The sequence below is a fragment of the Empidonax traillii genome, unplaced genomic scaffold (genome assembly GCF_003031625.1).
Source record: "Empidonax traillii isolate 1590-97213 ecotype Southwest subspecies unplaced genomic scaffold, ASM303162v1 scaffold207:size1520225, whole genome shotgun sequence".
In the NCBI taxonomy this organism is placed as follows: domain Eukaryota; kingdom Metazoa; phylum Chordata; class Aves; order Passeriformes; family Tyrannidae; genus Empidonax; species Empidonax traillii.
The window spans coordinates 200835-219842 of record NW_020955400.1 but is presented as its reverse complement, the minus strand read 5'-3'; the positions used below and the strand labels follow the sequence as shown (position 1 = coordinate 219842).

Below are 19008 nucleotides of genomic sequence, written 5' to 3'. Positions count from 1 at the left end.
AGTGATTGAAAGATATCCCAAATAAAGATGGACTTTAGCAAGAGGTTAAATATGTTTTCTGATCAAGACCCTAAAGATAGGCAGCAACTATGTACCAGTATTATATAAAATCTAAGAAAAGTGGAAATTAATTTTTATCATTACTTTATACTCAATTTCCCACAAAGCATAGGAAACAGTGGATTTGGAAAGAAACATAGTTTGTATTTATACAAAGTATAGTGAAGCCTCTTAGCTTTCTATATTTTATGTCACTGAGTTATCATAAATTGTTTCATAAAAAATGTGTATGGTAGCATTAAATGATACTGAATTGTCTTCCTAGTAGATATTGAGTAAACTGTGTGCTATATGAACATGTATAAGCTTTTATTCATACATTTTTACTTTTCTTGTTCAGAGCACTGAAATATCTGTAAATTGCTGTCAAGGATGCACTTTTTCCAACTTAGTCAAAAGATTGATTTAATATGGCAGTCTTTCCCAGTTTTAAAACAATTATTAAAAAAATTCAGAACTGCATTGGCTAGGCTAAGATATTTTCCTGCAAGTGTAAACATTCTTCTAAGACACTCATGATCCATATAAATAAATGTGGTTTTTTGAAGATATTAAAAAAAAAAATCTTACCAAGTCTCCAAAAACATAGTATTTTTCTATGTCAGATGAATACACAGTCTACAAAAATGCTTCACTGTAACACAGATCACTATTCTTTTAAAACTGAAAAGCTTGGGTAGTCTGTCTCGATGGATTTTCCTTCAGCAAAGGCCTTTTCCAAATCTTGTGAAGCTGCTAGAACTCATGAACCACTAAGGCACCTCTTAATCACATCTTTATCTCAAATGTCATGTTTGCGCTCTACTCCTAAATAGATGAGCTGTTAGGAAGTGAGAAAGCTGGTGCTATCTTGAAGAAAGCACAGCAACAACCTGGAAAACCAGGGAGTCTCAGCAGTGATAACAGAGCTGTTTGTGTACTCTGGATTGGAAAGAAAAACATCAGGGCACAACAGCTTTTCTTAACTCCACACAAGGAATTTAAGCAACGGGAGTTCACTAAAGTATTTGAATAATTTGTTCTGAAACCCATTTCTTTAACAAAACATTTAGTCTACCTGAATGATTATACTTGTTTGATTTTTTAATACTGTTCATAAACTCGGAGTTCCTAGAGCTGATGTTTCTGAATAAAGAAGACTGACTGGAGTTCAGTTTGTTTTTTAAACCAGAATTGCACTGACATTTAACAATGAAAGAAAAAACGGTAAACTAGAATACTGAGAATACAGTTTTCCACAGACCCCCTCCAAACAAACGTCAATAGCTAGATTACTCCTGCACTGCAAAAAAAGGTGGGTTTTTTTAATAGCTATTATATAGTATAAGCCCTCATAGTGGAATGGGGGAGACAAGAGTTGAGAACTTTCATTTGAGCAAAGCTATGCCTTGATCATAAGTTTGGTTTTATGCTGAGAAGTGACACTCGAATTTACTTCCAAATCCAGCATTGTCCACTTCTCTACAACAGGCTGGTCAAATTATTGCACTATGGCACACTGCTGACAACTTCTATATAGAACAGTAGTACAATGTGTGAAGTTTCATGTGAAATAAGGTGAATTTCTGTATTTCCTTGTCATATTATTAATCTAAATTGTAATTCTTTTTATTGCAGAAGCTGCGGTTGTAACCTCTAACTGGGAGCTTCCAAGGAGTGCCCTTGGCCAGTGAATGCTACCTATGTATTTCTCACCCTGAAGACTGACAGACCTCTTGTTTAGAAGAACAAAAAATAAATTACCAGTTAAACTTTTTCAACGAAAAGTGTCTTTAAAATTGCCAATGCCACCCTTTTCCATTGTGAAAAATTAATTTTAAACTCAATTTCAGAAATAATTGTGCCAGTTGTTGTGGAGCGGTTTTAACTGGACTTTTCCTCTTACCTTCTCTAAAAAGCATTCTCAGGAAATTTCAGCATCAGAAACATCAATATCAAGCTGAAAAATTGACTGTACTTTGGAGAAATGGTTTTCCTGTACCATATGCTTAGAATAATTCCCTAATCCTATTTGAAAAAAAATTTCATTTTCTAGCAGTGAAGAATATAAACAGTCTGATGAAGGTTTAAAAACCATGAACTCATACCTTGTATGGCAAAAAAATGGATAATATCTAAAATCTTCAGGGAAAGAAGCAAGTCTCTGATTCCTGTGATTCATTGATGACTGAGCTTTGACTTGCACCATGGTAAGAATTACACCCAGAATTTATTATGAGATAGACCTGCTTAGTTCTTGTTTCAGACACACAGGAAAACGGTTCATTTCTAAATTTCAGTACAAAGAATTAATTTCCTAAATAGTTGTTCTTTTATTTTGGAAAGGTATTAAAAGCTGACTCAAACTTAACTGCTATAGAGGAGAGAAGAGCAACTTTAGCAATAGGCTCAGACACAGATGCAGTGTGGGGAGTCTGGAAAAGGGGAGAAGGGACGGTGCAGCTCACTCACATGATCCCAGTGCTTGAGCACTGCAGTAAATACTGGTGATGGCACAATGAGAGATGGTCTTTCCCTTTCCTGTGGCAAATCCCTGTTTTAGCAACTGTAGGCAAAAGGGTCAAATATGTAGCTTGGTATTAAACTTAGCAGAATAAACTCCATTTCTTGCTCACAAAAAGTATTCATGTCCACACACCATCCTATCTGTCTGAAAAGTCAGGTATTGCTTAGCAAAGTTTCAAACAGTTGTGCTGGAAGAGCTGAAGAGCAGTGTGCTTGAGCAGATGACTGGGCAGACCATGAATTGTCTGCACAAGGGTCGCAAAAGAGAAAGGTTTGATTAATGCACCTGAACATTTACAGCGGAGCAACCCCGGTACAAAGTACAGCTCTCTGTGACTTCATGTTTCCATTGCATCTTCTTTCTTGATGCCCCATTTCCCATTTTTTGTAGGGTATTTCTGTCTGGGTTCGGGGAAATACTATTTTATTTACAGTGACAAATTTCAGTGATTCTCAGCCCCGTATAACCTTGACTCAAGATAGGCTGAGTAGTAAACTCACTTATGAAACAGACCTACTGGGATGTCCCACTAAAATCAAGGATGCCTGTCTTTCTGTCACAGGAGGACTTTGATCCCTCTTTGCAGGTTAGCGGGTTGGGACCCCTTCAGCAGGTGTTGGTGTGAGGTGAGCGGGGAAGAGGGATTCACGGGACAGCACGTGGGTCCTGCTCATGTGGTGGCATTTTGGAGATTAGTGAGAGCTATACCTGAGACGGATGGGGCAAATCACACACTCCGTCTAAAGCATGAAGGAATTTAGAGGAAGCGCTGCTATTTCTGATAGAAAGCATCTGGCAATTCCCTCCGAACAACTGTTTCCGATGTAAGGTGTGGGGGGTTTATTGTTGCTTTTGGTTTTTTTTAACAAATACTGATTTTCTTAGTTTCTTCTTCCCCTTACAGACGCTGCACTTCCTCCCTCTCAGCTCTCGCAGACCCCCGCAGGCTCCCTTTCCCAGGCGGACAGCCCACCGGCGCGGTGGCCGCAGCCGGTGTGGCGAGGTGTGGCGAGGCGGGGCCGAGGCGGGGCCGAGGCGGGGGGCGGATGCCCGCGCATCCCGGTATCCCGCTATCCCGGGAGCGGTTGGGGGGGGGGCGGCCCCACCCAGGGGGCGGTGCCGGCGCAGGCCCCGCCCCCCCTCATCCCCTGCCCCGCCCCGGCGCCCATTGGCGCGCGCCGCAGCCCCGTTAGCGCTCGCGGGCCGGGTCTCGCGATGCTGCGGGCGCCGCCGCCATATTGTGCCTCTATTTTGATTCGGAGCGCAGCGAGCGCGGGGGGAGGGGGCCGGGAGCGGCGCGCGGCCCCAGCGGCGGCTCCGGAGGGGGCGGGAGCGGCGCCGCCACAGCCACCGCACACACCCGCACTCACACCCGCTCACACCTCCGCACACACCTCCGCACACCGGCCCGCCCCGCCGCCCGCGCCGCAGCACGGACCCCCCTGCCCTCCCTCCTCCCTCCTCTTCCTCCTCCTCCGCCCCCTCCTCGCCCCCCGGAGCGGAACGGCGGCGGCGGGAGGCTGCGGAGCGGGCCGGGTCGGCGGGGTCCCCCCTGCCGGGCGGAGGCGGCGGCGGCGCTGGTGGCGGTAGCGGCGGCGGTAGTGGCGGCGGCTGCCGCCGTGGTGGTGGGGGAGGCGGCAGAGGAGGAGGAGGCGGAGGAGGAGGAGGAGGAGAAGCGGCGGCGGCAGCAGGGTAAGGCTGACCCCGCCGGACGGGCCCGGCGGTGGCTCCCCGGGCCGGTTTTGTGGTCCCGTCGCCGGGGGGCTGCGGGCAGAGGCGCGGGGGCGGGGGGCCGGGCGCTCCCGCAGAGTGAGGAGGGCAGGGAAGGCCTGCGCGCGGGGAGGGAGCAGCCCCGGCACCCCGCTCATCCCGGCGTGCTGGGGCGGGGGTGGGAGAGCAGCGAGGGCACGGGAAGCCGCTGCGCAGCGGGGCGTCCAGCGAGAGATGGAAACTTATTTTCCTTCGCGAGCCGCCGGAGCTTCCCGGCGCGGGGAGGGATCGGGGGGCTGCGGCGGCCCGTGGAGGGGCGGGAGCTGCCAGCGGGCTCGCCTGGCTGCGGGCGGGAGGGAGAGAGGGAGGAAGGGAGGGAGAGAGGGGGCTGGCCCGGCGCTTGGCAGGTGACAGGTGTGAGTGCGCTGGGCGACACTCCGCCATTTGAGGATGAGTATCCGAGCGCCCGAGGTGCGATTCTTTGGTGCCGGTGTCTTTGCGGGGGCTCGCTGGGCTCGATTCCATATATAGTATATTTGGGACGTCGGTTTCCATTGTTCTAGTCAGTTTAATTGTTGAGTAGAAATTCTTCAAATGGTTCTGATAAGAGGGGTTTTGAAGAGAGGAGACGCGAACTGTTTCTCGTTTTCTTCTTTTTTTTTTTTTTTCTGTTTTATTCCTCTGAGAGACCTGGGAAGGCTGTGCGGAGGTGTGTAGTGCTTTGTCTCATTCATTGAAAGGCTCTTACTAAAACTCTGAATGCTCAGCCCTAGCAAGGCCTTCAGGGCAGAAGTCTGGTGTTCTTTGTACTGTACCTGGTCGCTCAGCAGGGCCTGGTTTGTGCCCAAGACCTGTGGGTGTCCCTGTATTAATGATAGTAAGTACATACATAAAAAAGGGAATTCCAGAGGAATACGTCTCAGAAAGGAGTGGGTTTCAAGTGTGATTTTCTAGTCATTATAAGTTAAGGGTATTGATGTAGACTGACTAAAGCAGTTTCTGAAGTTCAGCTGTAGAATGCTGGAAACGGTGCTGCATATAATTTTCAGCACTCTAATGTGTGTCTTCTGAACATCAGCAGGAGTCAGATAAAGTCATTCTCTTAGACTGTTCAGATTGGTTTGTATCATGATTTTAGCTACAGAAATGGTACTGCACACATGCTGCTTTATAAGGAGGGCTAATGACACTAATAGCAATAGCGTTATATTCATGATTGGCCACGGTTTCATGAAATTGGGAGTAATCTTCAGCTTGGCTGCTGATTTGCCAGATAACCAGGCATTTGCATTTCATACATGTAATGTAATTATTTGTTCTTTATCTATTCTGTTGTAATTGGGTTTTGTCAAACCCCAGAATTCTGATACCTGCTTTTGGCAAGAGGGAAGTTCCACTGACACATTAGGAGGCATGCCATCAACTTCAGTAAGTTCTGCTCTCCAATTTAAATTAAAGTTTCAGTCATTTGTGATTGCTATCCATATGTTAAACTTAAGGATGCTCATCTGTAGATAGTACCTTAGCTTGTGCTGCAGCAGAACGGACACTGAGTTGAATCTCAGTTTCTTTTAAAAACTGAGAAAACCTGTGTAGTTTTTCTCATGTTGCTTCACAGGAGAACCTGCAAGGGGGAAGAGGTAAGGGAGGCAGTTGGAGGAGAACTCAGTCTGTGTCATCCCAATTTTGTGTTTGAGATGCTTGGTAAGGCATCATCCCTGTCTCATTACGTGTGGGGGCAGTGCCATCTTGCTATGCTACACTACCCTTGCTTATACCAACTTTCCAAGACTGTGAAATGTAAACCATTTTCCTTCAGAACATAAGAGAAGTCATAGTGTTCTATTCTCTTCCTTTATATTTGCTGATACAGAATATAGAATAGAATTCTTGAAAATGGGCACTCTTCCTATGACAGTGTCCTGGTAGAAACTTCTCTTTTCCAGCAGTGACGGAATGGAAGAAGATAGTGGTTTTCCTCACTTGCTTTGAGTGCAGAGATCTTGTGTTGTTTTGTGATGGTCTTTGGCTTTATAGGTAACTGGTATGTTTTTCAAACCATGTAGAATTAAACCTGTCATCTGTTCTTTGTTTTGTGTTTTTTTTTTTTTTTTTTTTGCTAGGCAGCTTAAAGAGCTGTTGGCAGACTATTTCTTTGTGAGAGTGTGCTTTGAAACATAAAACTAAGTTACACTTCATCCTATTACAAAGTTCAACCTCCTTATCATGGTCTTCATGACTGGAAGTACTGGAAGAAAAAGTTGGTCAGATGTGACCTCAAGTTTATGAAATGTGTGTAAATTTAGGACTGCGGGATCAGGCTGATCTTTTCTGAACTGCTGCAAGCGGAATGCTGAATGATGTTGCTGTTGGTGCTTTTACAGGAAATAGAACAAAAATTCCAGTGATTCAGAACTGTATTTTTTTAAAGCTATACCCAAAACTCAAATATTTAAATGTTTGAAATGAAAGTTAACTTTTGTTACCACGAATGTATGCAGTGATTCAAGTTGTATTATTTTTTTTCTTCTTTCTTTTTAATTCCGTAGTTGGTTATCGCAGCTGGGCAAGTGGAGGCTTTCTGTTTCAAATAGGAGAAATGCTGGTGGATGCTCTAAGACACCTTGAACCCTGCTTAGCAGACTGGTCTGGTTTGGAATCCACATACTAAAATGCAACTGCGAAAGCAAGAAAGCTGCCAGATTTACAATAGGATGATATTTTTTTTACAAACTCTTAATTGTAGTCAGGAGTTTCAGTATAATAGTTGTTTCAGTTTCACCTTCTTTTTAGAATGCTTACCAGAAAATCACTGACATAGTATTGATGCTTTCCTTGACAGAAGTTTTTGTAGACCTTTATTCTAATTATACTAAAATTAGGGATTTATTTTTATTGAACTGATGAGCAAGCTCAATTCTCATTCAAGAAAATATTCCAAACGCTATACAGATGTTTACTGAGTTTTCTAGTTTTGTCTTATGCTGCCTTTGGATTTTGGAGTTCCTTAATTGGTTGTAATAGGGTTCAAGTGAAAGCAAGTAAAATAGCTTGACATAATTAAAGTTAAAAGATCTCTTATATTTGTGTATAATATCCTGATATTCTTGGAACGTGTCTGTTGCTGAAGGAATGGCATCACTCGGGATGTTCTTGTTGCCATAGGTGCAGTTAAGGTGTCATTAAATAGTTAATATTTTTAGAATATGTTAGATTAATTTTTTTTTTGGAGGTGGCAAGAAGTTAAGCATAAGTTGGTGATGTGCTAAACAAATTGTGAGCTAATATCACAGAATTTAACCAGAAAAAGACTATTTTTTTGTAAAATATGCATTATATTCTTAGAAAGTAGCTATGTGTAATCAATTTTTGTAGCAATATGGAAATTGTGTAGCTCTTTCCTATTCTGAGAACAGATCAGGATCAGATGTCACTCTTTGATGATGAATGGTTTAAAACTCATTCAGATCCTGCTTGTACTGTGAGCAGAGTTTAATTTTTCCATTATTTAAAAATCTGTGTTTCAGAATGTATGTAAACCTCGTTCTCTGTTTAATGTTTAGACAAGCATTAACTTAGAACAGCCAGTGGTAGAAGAAAATTGTAGGTTGTATATAGGAATTTTTAAAAAATAAAAAAACCACTCAAGCAATGCAAACTGTGCACCTATTAGTCAGGATATTGTTACACTTGCTAGAATTTACCAAAATCAGGACAAAGATATTATATATGCTCACTACTTTGATTGTCTTAAGCTAGATGAACACTTAAATGCAAAGTGTCTTAAGCTTGTTCTGAAATGAATCAAATCTGGTGATATGTGGTGCTATCTGGTGATCTGCTGGGGCTGTCAGTGGGGAAAGCAGAATTCCACCTGCCTTTCCCCTCATTGAAAGCATGGATTTGAGTTTCTTTTTCCTGCAAAGCTGCCAGTTTTCACAAAATCCTCTTTAGTAGAATCCTCTTTATCTCTGAAACTTTATTGTGTCCTTTAAAATGCACTTGAAAATGATTAGAGGATGCAAATACTTAATAAAGGACAAATAAAATATGTAAATGCAATTTCTTTAAGAAACCTTAGTTAATTAGACATGCTAGAAGATAAATTTTTGCAGTTTGGGACTTCAGAATCAGCTGTTCTCACATGGATAAGATGCTGAGATGCACCTATTTTCTGTGTGGTTTTTTTTTTTTTTTTTTTTTAAGAAATAGTTGCTTTTGGATTTTGTTTGTCTGTGTAGTGTATAAACAGTCTTTAATTTGCCTTTCTGAAGTCAAGAAACCTGAAGATCTTGAGCGATTATGTTTCCTTTGATCCTGTATCTCAATAAATTTTGAGCTCAGTCACTAATTTTCGGCAAAGAAATTAGCCAAGGGGCAAGGGCCTGAAGATTTTACATTTTAATAACGTTGAACAAAGGTTAAACTTGTTAAAGTTGATGACTTCATTAAGATCATCTCTTTAGGGGAAAGTTTTGCATGAATTCAGGAGTTACCTGTGTTTAGGCGCCAGTTGGCCCGCAGACAGTTGTATGTGGAGTAAGAACAAGGTGTGAAGTGCAGTACTCTTTTCTTCAGTCAGTAGTTAGAGGACTTGAGAGGTTAAGTATATTGTGGCTAGTGCTTGAAACAGAGCGGTAAGATAATAAGCATCTGGGATAGAGGTGGAATGTGACTAATTGGAACACGGGAGCATGGCTGAGACAGTACACATCTGTGGGAAAGGGGGCTTTTGCTAGTTTTGCTATTTATGGGATGGTGCCCTTGAGAGCAAGGTTAGCAGCGGCTGCCAGTTCTGGTTTACTAAACAAAAAACATGTTAAAATAAGTTCTTAAGAAGATGAAGACAAAACAAAAAATGCGAGGGACAATATGTAAGGTATCAAGCAGACTGCTGGGCTGCTGAGATTTTCTTATAATAGTGGTACACTTTTGACTACAGTGTAGCAACTGTTGTTGTGAGTGGCCCTGAGATGTTTGGTGACGTTTTTGGTTCCACGTGTACAGAGCCTCTTGAGCTGTGCCTGAGTGTTTGTGTGGGTCTGATTCAACAGGATTGCCTAGACTGACACAGGGCATGAAGCAGCACAGGGCAAGAATGTGTAAACTGCATAAGACATATGTGGTGTTCTCAAAAGCAATTATTTTGTTGTCAAAAGCATTATTTTGTTACATCATATATAGTTGTAGTTTCTTTATACAGTGTGACTTACATGTTTGTTGCATGCTTAGAGTATTATGCAGTCATGTCTGTGGGCTGTTGCATGCAATGGCATATTTAATGTACTCACAGGTCTAACTGATTTCTCTGTGAAGATGGGCCAGGCTGATTTAGTAAGTTTGAAATTACTTGCTTTTTAATATAGATTTATTATGGACTGAATATTTTATGGTGTATATTGAGTCTTGAAATAAGTATTTACCTGGTACATCTCTGTTTTGTAGGTAATGCTGGTAGAAATGGATAAGAAATCCCTGTCAGATGGGAAATGTTCTTATACCTTTTAATTTTATTTGTTGCAGCCTGTCTTTATTGTTCAAGAATACCTTGCTGTTATCAAGTGTTTTCATAGATGACTTATAGAAAGATCAGGCATAAATGTGTTTAGAGAGTAATTCTTCGAGACTATCAAAGCTAGGGCTTTAGAATGCATCTTTCAAACAAAATTGCGTTGTGTGTAAAAATATCTTTGATTGGTCCATCTGGTTATCAGTGTTCTCAGGATGTCTTTTTCAACAGGATAAAGTAACTAAAAAAACACAGTAAGTGTCAGAATTTAACTACCCCACAAGACACCAGTACTTTTTACTGATCCATTGCCTCAGAAGCTGTGATTAACATGTACATTCAGATAAGTCATTTGTTTTCCTGGAGCCGTTTGGGGTTTTGGAAATCAACTTCTGCTTTATACTGCAGGGTAGAAATGCAAAATAGTCTTTTGCCATGTAAGTCCTAAGCCTGATTTCCCCAGGTGGAAAAAATGAACTGTTTCACCTACATGGGGTGGGGAAAAAAGCACACAGTTAAAAGAAAAATTGTTGTACACTGTGGCCTGTAATTATATCCTTTGTCAGTTCATGTTGCATTTAAACTCTTGAGAAAAGCCTCTACCCCCTGGGTCTGTGCTATGCTCTGTGTCTCTGTTTACAGTACTCTAATGTCTTTTTACAGCACTCATATTTTTTTCTATCTATTTTTCTTTGCTTTTTGAAAAATCCATCCCATGCAGAATTGATCTCTTCCAACCACCACTTTTTCTATTGACACCCCATGGTATTTGTGGGTGAGCTAGAGAAGTGGGAATTGGCTCTTTTATAGCCCCTCTTCACTCTCCTTTTGCCTTGTGTAGGCAGTATATGATCAATACAACTGAAGCATTAGTTCCCCCTTGTTTAGACTTCTTGTTGTCGTTCTTTTTTGTTCTGATCTTTCTCGGAAACTTTTATTTCTTAAAAGACCTATTCAGCACTTGTCATTTCGTTCTTGTTTTGTTTCTCCTTCAGAGTATCAATTGATAAGTTTGCCCCTGCTCCATTTGGGCTTTCCTGAGCGAACGAGAGGGGGGGGGGAAAGGGGGTATTAGTTCTATACTTGGATTTTTTTCAACTCATTCATCTGGTTCAAACTGCTACTTTCCATTTGTTGAACAAGCATATGTTTTTCTAAATGGAATGGTAGGTTATCTTTCTTAAAGAGCCTTCTTAAGTCTAACAGGATTAAGCCTGGGAACAGACAATCTCCAGTAGCTCAGCAAAAGTATGCTTAAAAAGACATTTATGTTGATAAGTACAAAGCAGTATGTTTCACATTGGCTTATGAAGCTGTTTCAGTTAAAATATTTGGTGTCTTGCTCCTTTTTTTTTTTTTTTTTTTTTTTTAATACTACTTTTGACTTTGGTAAATGGGGACAAGATAATTTTGTGTGTGTGTCCCAAACTCTATATTCAAAGCTGTCTTACTGGAATAATTGCCAATACCAGATTATTATGTTTTACTTTTGCTTTGGTATTGGCTAGAAAGTTTGACTTGGATTAGGCCCTTTTGTGCAAGCACTGTATAAATATTTATCAAATAAGTCACTCCTACAAGAGTTTGCAGTCCCATGAATAGTAAAATTGTTTACCTAGATGCATATATTGGATTAGACAAAGACATTTAGCAAAGTATATTATCTTTCACCTATTATGCCGGTTAGTTCTCCAACCATTTTAAATTGCTCCAATCTTTAAAAATTCATTAAAACTGTTTTTAATAGTTGTACTTCATTTAGTGATGCTTTGACATGACTTCTAATATTTGGCTGAAATACATACAAGAATTACAAAATTACTTGAGGTAGACACTCACCAGCTTGTGTGTGTTGGTAGCTGCTTATGACAGAGGTGGGTGTGTCATAGCTGGGAGCCGAAGGTTATTACAGTGGATCATGTCTGATACACCCAGGAGTTCAGTCAAAATGAGAACTTTTTTTTCTTTGTAAAATGAGTTGAATATAAGGGAAATTTAACCCCTAAAAATTTTTTAAGAAATATAATTTACTTTGTAGTGTATTTGAGTTAGGACTTAGTATGAACATATGTGTAAAAGGGATTGCTCCAGGGATTTGCTCCTGTACAAGAAGCATGTTTTGATTTTCCTTTTCCATGCCTAAAGTGCAATGCTTTTTGGTTCCTCTTCCACAGTATCTGGTGAAGGAGAATAAAGTAAATTGTAAGCAGCAGGAGAAAACTCATTTGGACGGGGGAAATTCCTGTTCTCTCCAGCCTCTTGTGTCCAGCATGTGATGTGTTAAGCAGTAAGGTTCAGAGAAAATGCCCATTATTTGTTTCTTTTTTTTTTTCCCCTGCATGGGGCTGAAAACCCCTGTGGTTTCCAGACTGAAAGGAGAATATAATTTCTACCAGTAGTGCTTTCATACATACACTGTGGAGGAAAAATGCCAATTAGATAATGTGTTACCTTCATTGTTCTGGTTGATACAGGTCTTGACAAAGCTGTGAAAGGTACAAACAAGATTGCATCATTTTGAATGAGTGTCATCCTTCCATAATGTAGCAGTCTGCATACAGAGGTTGCTAGTGTAGCTGCAGTTACCTGTGCAGAATGGTGTTTTTCTGGAAGAGCTTCAACATTGACTTGAGTGAGTAGGTTTGGTTTATTGGTACAAAAATATGCCTTTGCTGCCATGGAAAGGAATGCTCTAGCTATTTTGTTGGTATTTTTGTATAAATTAAATACTCTTGGAGTAATAGAACAAAAATGGCTTCGAGATAGCTGGTTTAAAGCAAAACGTGGAAGAAGGCAAGTGTTTGCGAGCATCAGGGGCCAGTCCGATAGTTTGCTGTGACTGAACAGGGAAGATTCCTTTCACTGACACAAGCAACTGGTCCCTCATACTAGTCTCATCTGTCTGTGAGCAGTCAGTCCATGGGCTGGGGGTTAGAGAACTACCCAGTTTGCTCTTTACCTCTCTTAGGTAATCTCATGGAGTGGGACTAACCCCTTGGTGCTGAGGAGCTCTTAGATCAGTTTGGTAGTCTACTATAACTTCACACTGATGGGATTGTTTTCCACATCAATGCTGGGGAGTGGATTTGCCATGATTTTTAGTATGAGCCAATAAAGAGTTTTTTCTGCAGAACTAAGGTATGGTGAAGAAATAGAAGAAATAAGAGTTAATTAAACTGGTATTGTTGGTGAAGAAAGCCCCTCATGGAACTATAGACCTAAGAGTGGTGTTACCACAGACAAGCAGAAAGACCAGTTCAGGGATTCATCTCTGCCCACTGTGGCACTGCATCTGTTCGCTAGGTCAACTGAAACACTGAAATGGTGCAAATCACAAGCTAGCCCTTCAAGAAGTAGGACAGGAACTAGCTGAACTTAACCACAGAACTCACTGATGTGGATTCTGCTGCTATGTTAAATCTTCACTAGTGACCTACCTGGATGAAAGATGACAACAGTAATTTTTCTTCTATTAGGTGAATGTAATCAAGGAGCCTTAAATGCTTTTAACAGGTGTGTTTTTATTAGAGTGCTTTGAGTGATGGTGCCTGCAAGAATCCTTGCAAGTCTTCTCTTTGCCAGTGAGAATGACTGTGTTTTTCTAAGGTGTTTAGTCTTCAAATGTTGTAGTCCGGTTTTGCCGTGGAGTACGAAATTCAGGTCCTATTTAAACTTGTGAAAGCGTGGCTAATAGATAAGCATAACTGCAATGAGTTATGTAAACTGTGGAAGGAAAGATTGAGAGAATTGTATAGGAAAGAGGTGCTACACTTGTTGACACTTGAGGAAAGATGTGCTAAAAATGGGATAGCAAAACAGATTTTTGTAAAGATATTCATATTCCACCTGTGTACAACAAGGGAGCATTATCTGAGGTGGCCCAGAGTTAGAGCCTTTCATAACCTTTAATGTTTGTAAGAGAAAACTAGTGAATCTGTTAAATTATTATCTGCTATTTGGACTTGTTAATGAATATAAAGCTTCATTTAATGATGAGTGAATTAAAACTAGTGTCTAGGTATTCTCTTTCTTTAAAACACAGAGTTTGGAAGGACTTGGTAACAAAACAGTAGTTGCTAATTTGGCCTACATGTTCAGATTCTAGGCTGGCATATACTAACAACTTTTTCAAGCTAAAGCTTAATGTAAGTGTCCATAAGTATACAAAATACTATACAAAACACAAGTGTAGAAGCCTTATCTGGGTGTTGAAGCTTGATGTGATTCCTTTCTTGTTTTCTTGGTTGCGTTTGTTTATATTTGTTTTGTTTGATTTTTTGTGGGTTTAGGTTGCAAGGAGTTACACTGTGACAGAGATATCTAAAGTCAAAGTACCACCTAATGGTATTAGCGAGTTGATGGAGCTACAGGCTTCCTTCCTGTTGAAACTGGCCAACACAACAGGCCAAACTGGAGTTTGTTACTTCAGTGTAGAGCCAATGGCAACTCTCAGGAATGAGTGGGGAAGTTCTTGCCAACACAAATGAGACTGAGACCTGCGACTTGCCTTAACATAATATAGTTACACTGAAAAGAATACTTTAGCTAGAAAAATACTCAGTTACACTAGCATGGGATCTTGTTAATTAAAAAACAGTTGTCTTCATGTTTGAAGTTTTTAAGAGTCCTGTAGCAAAATACTATTTCAGCTTTGTCTGTGTGACTTCAAGCTGCTGCCTGTTTGTGATAAGGGCAAGTCATCACCTTACACTGTCATATCAATGAGCACTGCAGAATGCCCACACTGACTGTGCAGACTGTCAAAATTTATTGTTTTCAAAAGCACTTTCTCATTTCATGTTTTACTGTTGCAGTGCAGCTTTTGTGACCCTTGTAGCTTTGTTTTCAGGTGTACATGAGTTGTCTAGGATTTTAAACTGATTTAGGAGAAACCTAGCAGTGCAGCTTTGTTTGCCTTCTGGACTTAGCACTATACTGCCACTGCTTTATCATCCTTTCTGAACCTATTGTGAGAATGAAATTATGTAATTGGAAGGAATAGTACTTACTTTGCTATTCATTTATGGGGGAAAACTGTGGTGGTATCACAAAATTAAAGCAAAAAAGATTTATTTAAGAGCTTTGTTCTTGCCAGTTCCTGGAAAAGTCTCCGTCTGCATTTTTGAATTATACCTGCCTGTAACCGATGGCTTAGTATTTTTGCAGGACAAGCATTAGAAAATTGGGATGGGTGAAAAATTGAATTCTTGTGAAATACGGAGCTAATTAGTTATGAATCCTTTGCCACTTTATCTGCATGACACTGTTCATCTTATCTTTCAAAAGTTGGTCTACTTCTATTAACAGGCCTCTTATCTTTGTTGCAAATGCAAGAAATGTATTATTATGTCTAAGTTGTAAACAGCTATGGAAACTAGCAGAGCTACTTTTCCTCCATGGACTTGTTTAATATTTATTTTTATTAAAGGGTTCCTGGCTCTCTTTAGTTTCCTGAAAATACCGAATATCTGGCTATGTCTGTGGTTAGAAGATAAACACTGAGGCTTAACGATTCTTCTTAATTGTGTGTACTTTTTATATTTTCAATGTTTAAAACTACAGTTGTAAAGAGAGAGAAAAAACACAGGTGATTTCTTAATAAAAGGCTATAAGGTGATATAATATCCAGAAAACACCATGGAAGGTCAAAATCTGAGTGGGCATGGTTTATTTCTGTGCTTTTGATCTGCTGCTCTCTGCATAGTTTCCAGGAGAGGGCCTGTAATAGGGACAGTACAAGGACAAAATCTTAGTTGAACACGTTCTGGATTTTATGTTAATTTTAATCTTCCATATGTCTTACTGCTGTTGTGGGAGTCTCTTTGCTTCCCAAGTGGTGTGACAAAGTGGAGGACCTTACAAGGTTAGAAGCTCTTTGCTCGCCTGATGCTGTGAGGCATCTTTGCTATTGTTTGTCAACTTCCCTCTGTTGCTTTCCTGAGCTGTCATTTTTGGAGCAAGTTACTTACAATTTTTTCCTTTTGAGTATCTAGTTGTCTTGTTAGTCTGTGTCAAGGCCTTTGTAAGGGTTTATAAAGGTTATGACAGCAGGAAGCAGTAAATACTGAGAAACCATGAATACTGGAGGTGTTTCAGCTCTTCGCTGCTTTCCTCTCCCTTTCCCTTGCTAATCTTTCCTTGAATCCTATGTGGAATAAAGTGAAGAAAAAAGGAGTGGTGGTATTAGTCCCTTACGTAACAGCAAGTACAGTGATCGCATCTTTCTTTCCGTAACAAAAGGTTGGAGAACAACTAGCGTTATTCTCTACCTTGAAGGTAGTTCGCAGAGAAACGAGGGAAACCTAGGGATACAATAGCAAATTCTAAAATTATGCGTTATCAGTTCCTAGGTGGGAAATCTATTTTATTCCAGAAGAATATAAATATGGCGAAATATTTGGGAGCTAGAGGAATAGCTGTTTAGACATCTGTCAGTTATTTTTCCCTCCTTGTGTATAAATTACGGTCTTGGAAGAAAAGCAACAGGAAAACCAAGTTGTATTGGCATCAGCATGGGTATTTCTGTTTGACTCTTGCCTATCAACATCTGTTGCCTCGGGGTGTTGTAGGGGGTTTTTCCGGGTTAATGGATGGATTTTTGTTTATTTTTCTGTACTACTATGGATGTGGCAGAAAATAAGTGGAAACTAGAGGCTTCCTCCCAATTGTTGCAGTGGTGGTCTTGCGTTTGTCCTTATATATGTTGGTTTGGGAACTAATAGAGAAGAAAGAGAAAACAACAACTAGTTTCTGTGACCATGCTTCTCGTATTCTTTCCCCCATTTTCCTGGCAGCTGTTCTGTCAAAAGTCCTCCACCATTACCAGAGCTTACTGCCAGTGTAGTTTCACAGGTAATGATAACTGCAGATACAAAGTTAGCATGAAACTACGACAGCCCAGCTGTGAGCTTCTTCCTAGTATAAACACCCTTCATATCCAAGGGCCTCAATTCCTCTTCTAGAGAAGCAGATTGACAGAAAAAGTCATTTCTGCAGCTGTGTTAAATAGCTAAAGGTCTTTTCTTCCCTTCCTCTTGGTGGGAGGTTCTCCCTTGGGGTTGTCCTGCCAGTCTTTCTGAAATTTCTACACAGGCTGTCACTTCAGGTGCTGTCTTTTAGCACAGTTATTTCTGATTTGCTGCTAACAACTCAAGGAAGTGGTTTGCTGTTATTAACCCTTTTTTTTTCCTTCTGTAGAACATGTATATCTCCTTCCTCTTACCGTACAGGCCCACATTATTGCTTGTTTGTAACAGCTGCCAGAGGCAGCCTTGTGTGGTTGGACAAGCTTTTAAACTTCCTAAATGTTTATTCTAGTGCTAAGACAATGTAAAATCAAAGAAGTCTGTTTTAGTGTTGAGTACGTCCTTGATTTATTTTTTTTTCCCCCCTCGTCCAAGATTGTCCTTAGGAAATGTTAAGGGTGTAATTCATAAATCAGTGTAAGTTGGCTCTGCTTTTTTCTCTGTGTTCACCCTGGTGTTCATCTGACTCAGAGCCAAACTAGCAGAAAATTGACAGAACCTTATCTCCTACCTCGATTTTGCTCTATGAACTGGCTTGCTGCAGAATTAACGAAGCACCAGCATTGGCTTAGGTCATGGGAGGGGGAGGGGGAATGCATGCCTGGGAGCAGGAGGAATGAGAATGGCAATATTGAATTGTTTTGAAACTGCATTTTAAGGAGTGGCTGAAATACCCAACCTTACTGTCATTGAGACATTATGAGTAAATGATATATTGGTAAACAAGTCAAGTCCTTGATTAAGAGGATAGAGGAATTTATTTTTTTGCCAGCCTGGCTTTCAGTAGATATTTACGCAAATGCTGGATTTACCAGTGACACCTCACCCATCAATTAAAGAAATTGGTTGAGTTTTGTAAAGAGCGGAAGAATGGAAAAGAAAATACTGAGCCAACCCAGAAGTAAAGGAAAGCATTCAAGCAGCCCAGAACTAGAAGTGTATGTGTGTGTGACACAGTCCCCTATGCTCCTTGACCAGGAGAGAATATGATGAGGGTTGCTGGGAAGTTAAATCTCAGAGTTCATGAGATAAACTGAGACGTTTCTCAAGGTGTGAATCACCTTGGATAAATGAGAAGGAAGCAGAAATTGCCCTGTAGTTACTTGGTTCATGATTAGGGAACAGGAGGGAAGTTGGAGCTCATGGTACTTAACTGCTTAGTTATGTGACTACATGCCCACTGGCCCACTTGCTTCACACCTTTCATTTTGCTTGCATCTGTTTCTGTGGGAAATAGGACCGGGGGCTTTCTAAGCAATACCCAAGTGCCTGATAGTGGCCACACATTTTAGTCGTGACCAATTGTCAGTGAGAGGCGATGCTGTCATATTACTAAAGGGGATGTTTTGAAAATGGTTGGTGTACTTCCAAGGAGTGGATGGATTTTTTTCTTGGCTCATTAGCCACTTCCCACCTACCCACCTCTCAGCTGATTAAATTGCTATGGAATGGGAGTTTGGTTAAGAGATTTCGCCTTTTTGGAGTCCGCAGGACAAGGCATTAGTGGTCATGACTGAGGAGAGCGTCAGAGTTGGGTTGGATGCTGCCTTGAGGCTTGTCCTGCTGTGCCAGTTTGAAGTGTCATTGCAAAATGTTTTTAAGCATGGCAAAATGAAAAAAAGAGAGTTTACTTTTGATTAGAAGCCTAGTTCTGAACAAACTGGTTTTTGATTAGGCTTAAATGATTCATTTAATCTCTTATGGTTAGATTCAGATCTCATGACAGTTCCAATTCAAGGTTCTTTCTTCATTTTTTAAATGAGTGAAAGGAATTGGTAGTTTCTTGACAGTAATATTTTAACTTTTTTTTTCTTTCCTCAAAGAAGCCTGATGGTCACAGATGTTTGTAAGGGAGACGGTTTTTAATTTCTTCCCTTTTTCTTCAACAGTTAGGGATAGTGATGCTGTAAGTATATTTGCTCTGTTAAAGGACATGATAATATAGTTTTCAGGTATTTGGTTTTTACCTTTTATATCATGCATAGAGAACAGACATTTTGTTCTATTAGTATTTGAGCAAAACCAGAGTGAGGAATGAATCTCTGGGCGAGGGATGTCTTCTCTGATAATCTGTTCTGAGACTTCTACTTCTCTTTTCTTGATCAGAATCATGTTTATTTACTTTTTCCCCTTGACAAAAAAAGGTACTTTGTTGTTATCCCTACAAGTTAAATACATCATCCAACTTCGTGTAGGTA

The 19008-nt window shown here is 40.5% G+C and overlaps 1 protein-coding gene across 2 annotated transcripts in view; it reads left to right on the top strand.

Moving 5' to 3' along the window:
- Positions 1 to 4132: 4132 nt before the first annotated feature.
- Positions 4133 to 19008, top strand: part of TAB2 (TGF-beta activated kinase 1 (MAP3K7) binding protein 2) — a 60412-nt gene continuing 45536 nt past the window's right edge. The window contains exon 1 of one of the 2 annotated variants that reach the window (XM_027887342.1): positions 4133 to 4258. The gene's annotated coding sequence lies outside the window, so the exon portion shown is untranslated. Of the gene's footprint in view, positions 4259 to 4695; positions 4986 to 19008 lie in introns of those variants that run through there. The other variant, XM_027887343.1, reaches the window with a different exon arrangement.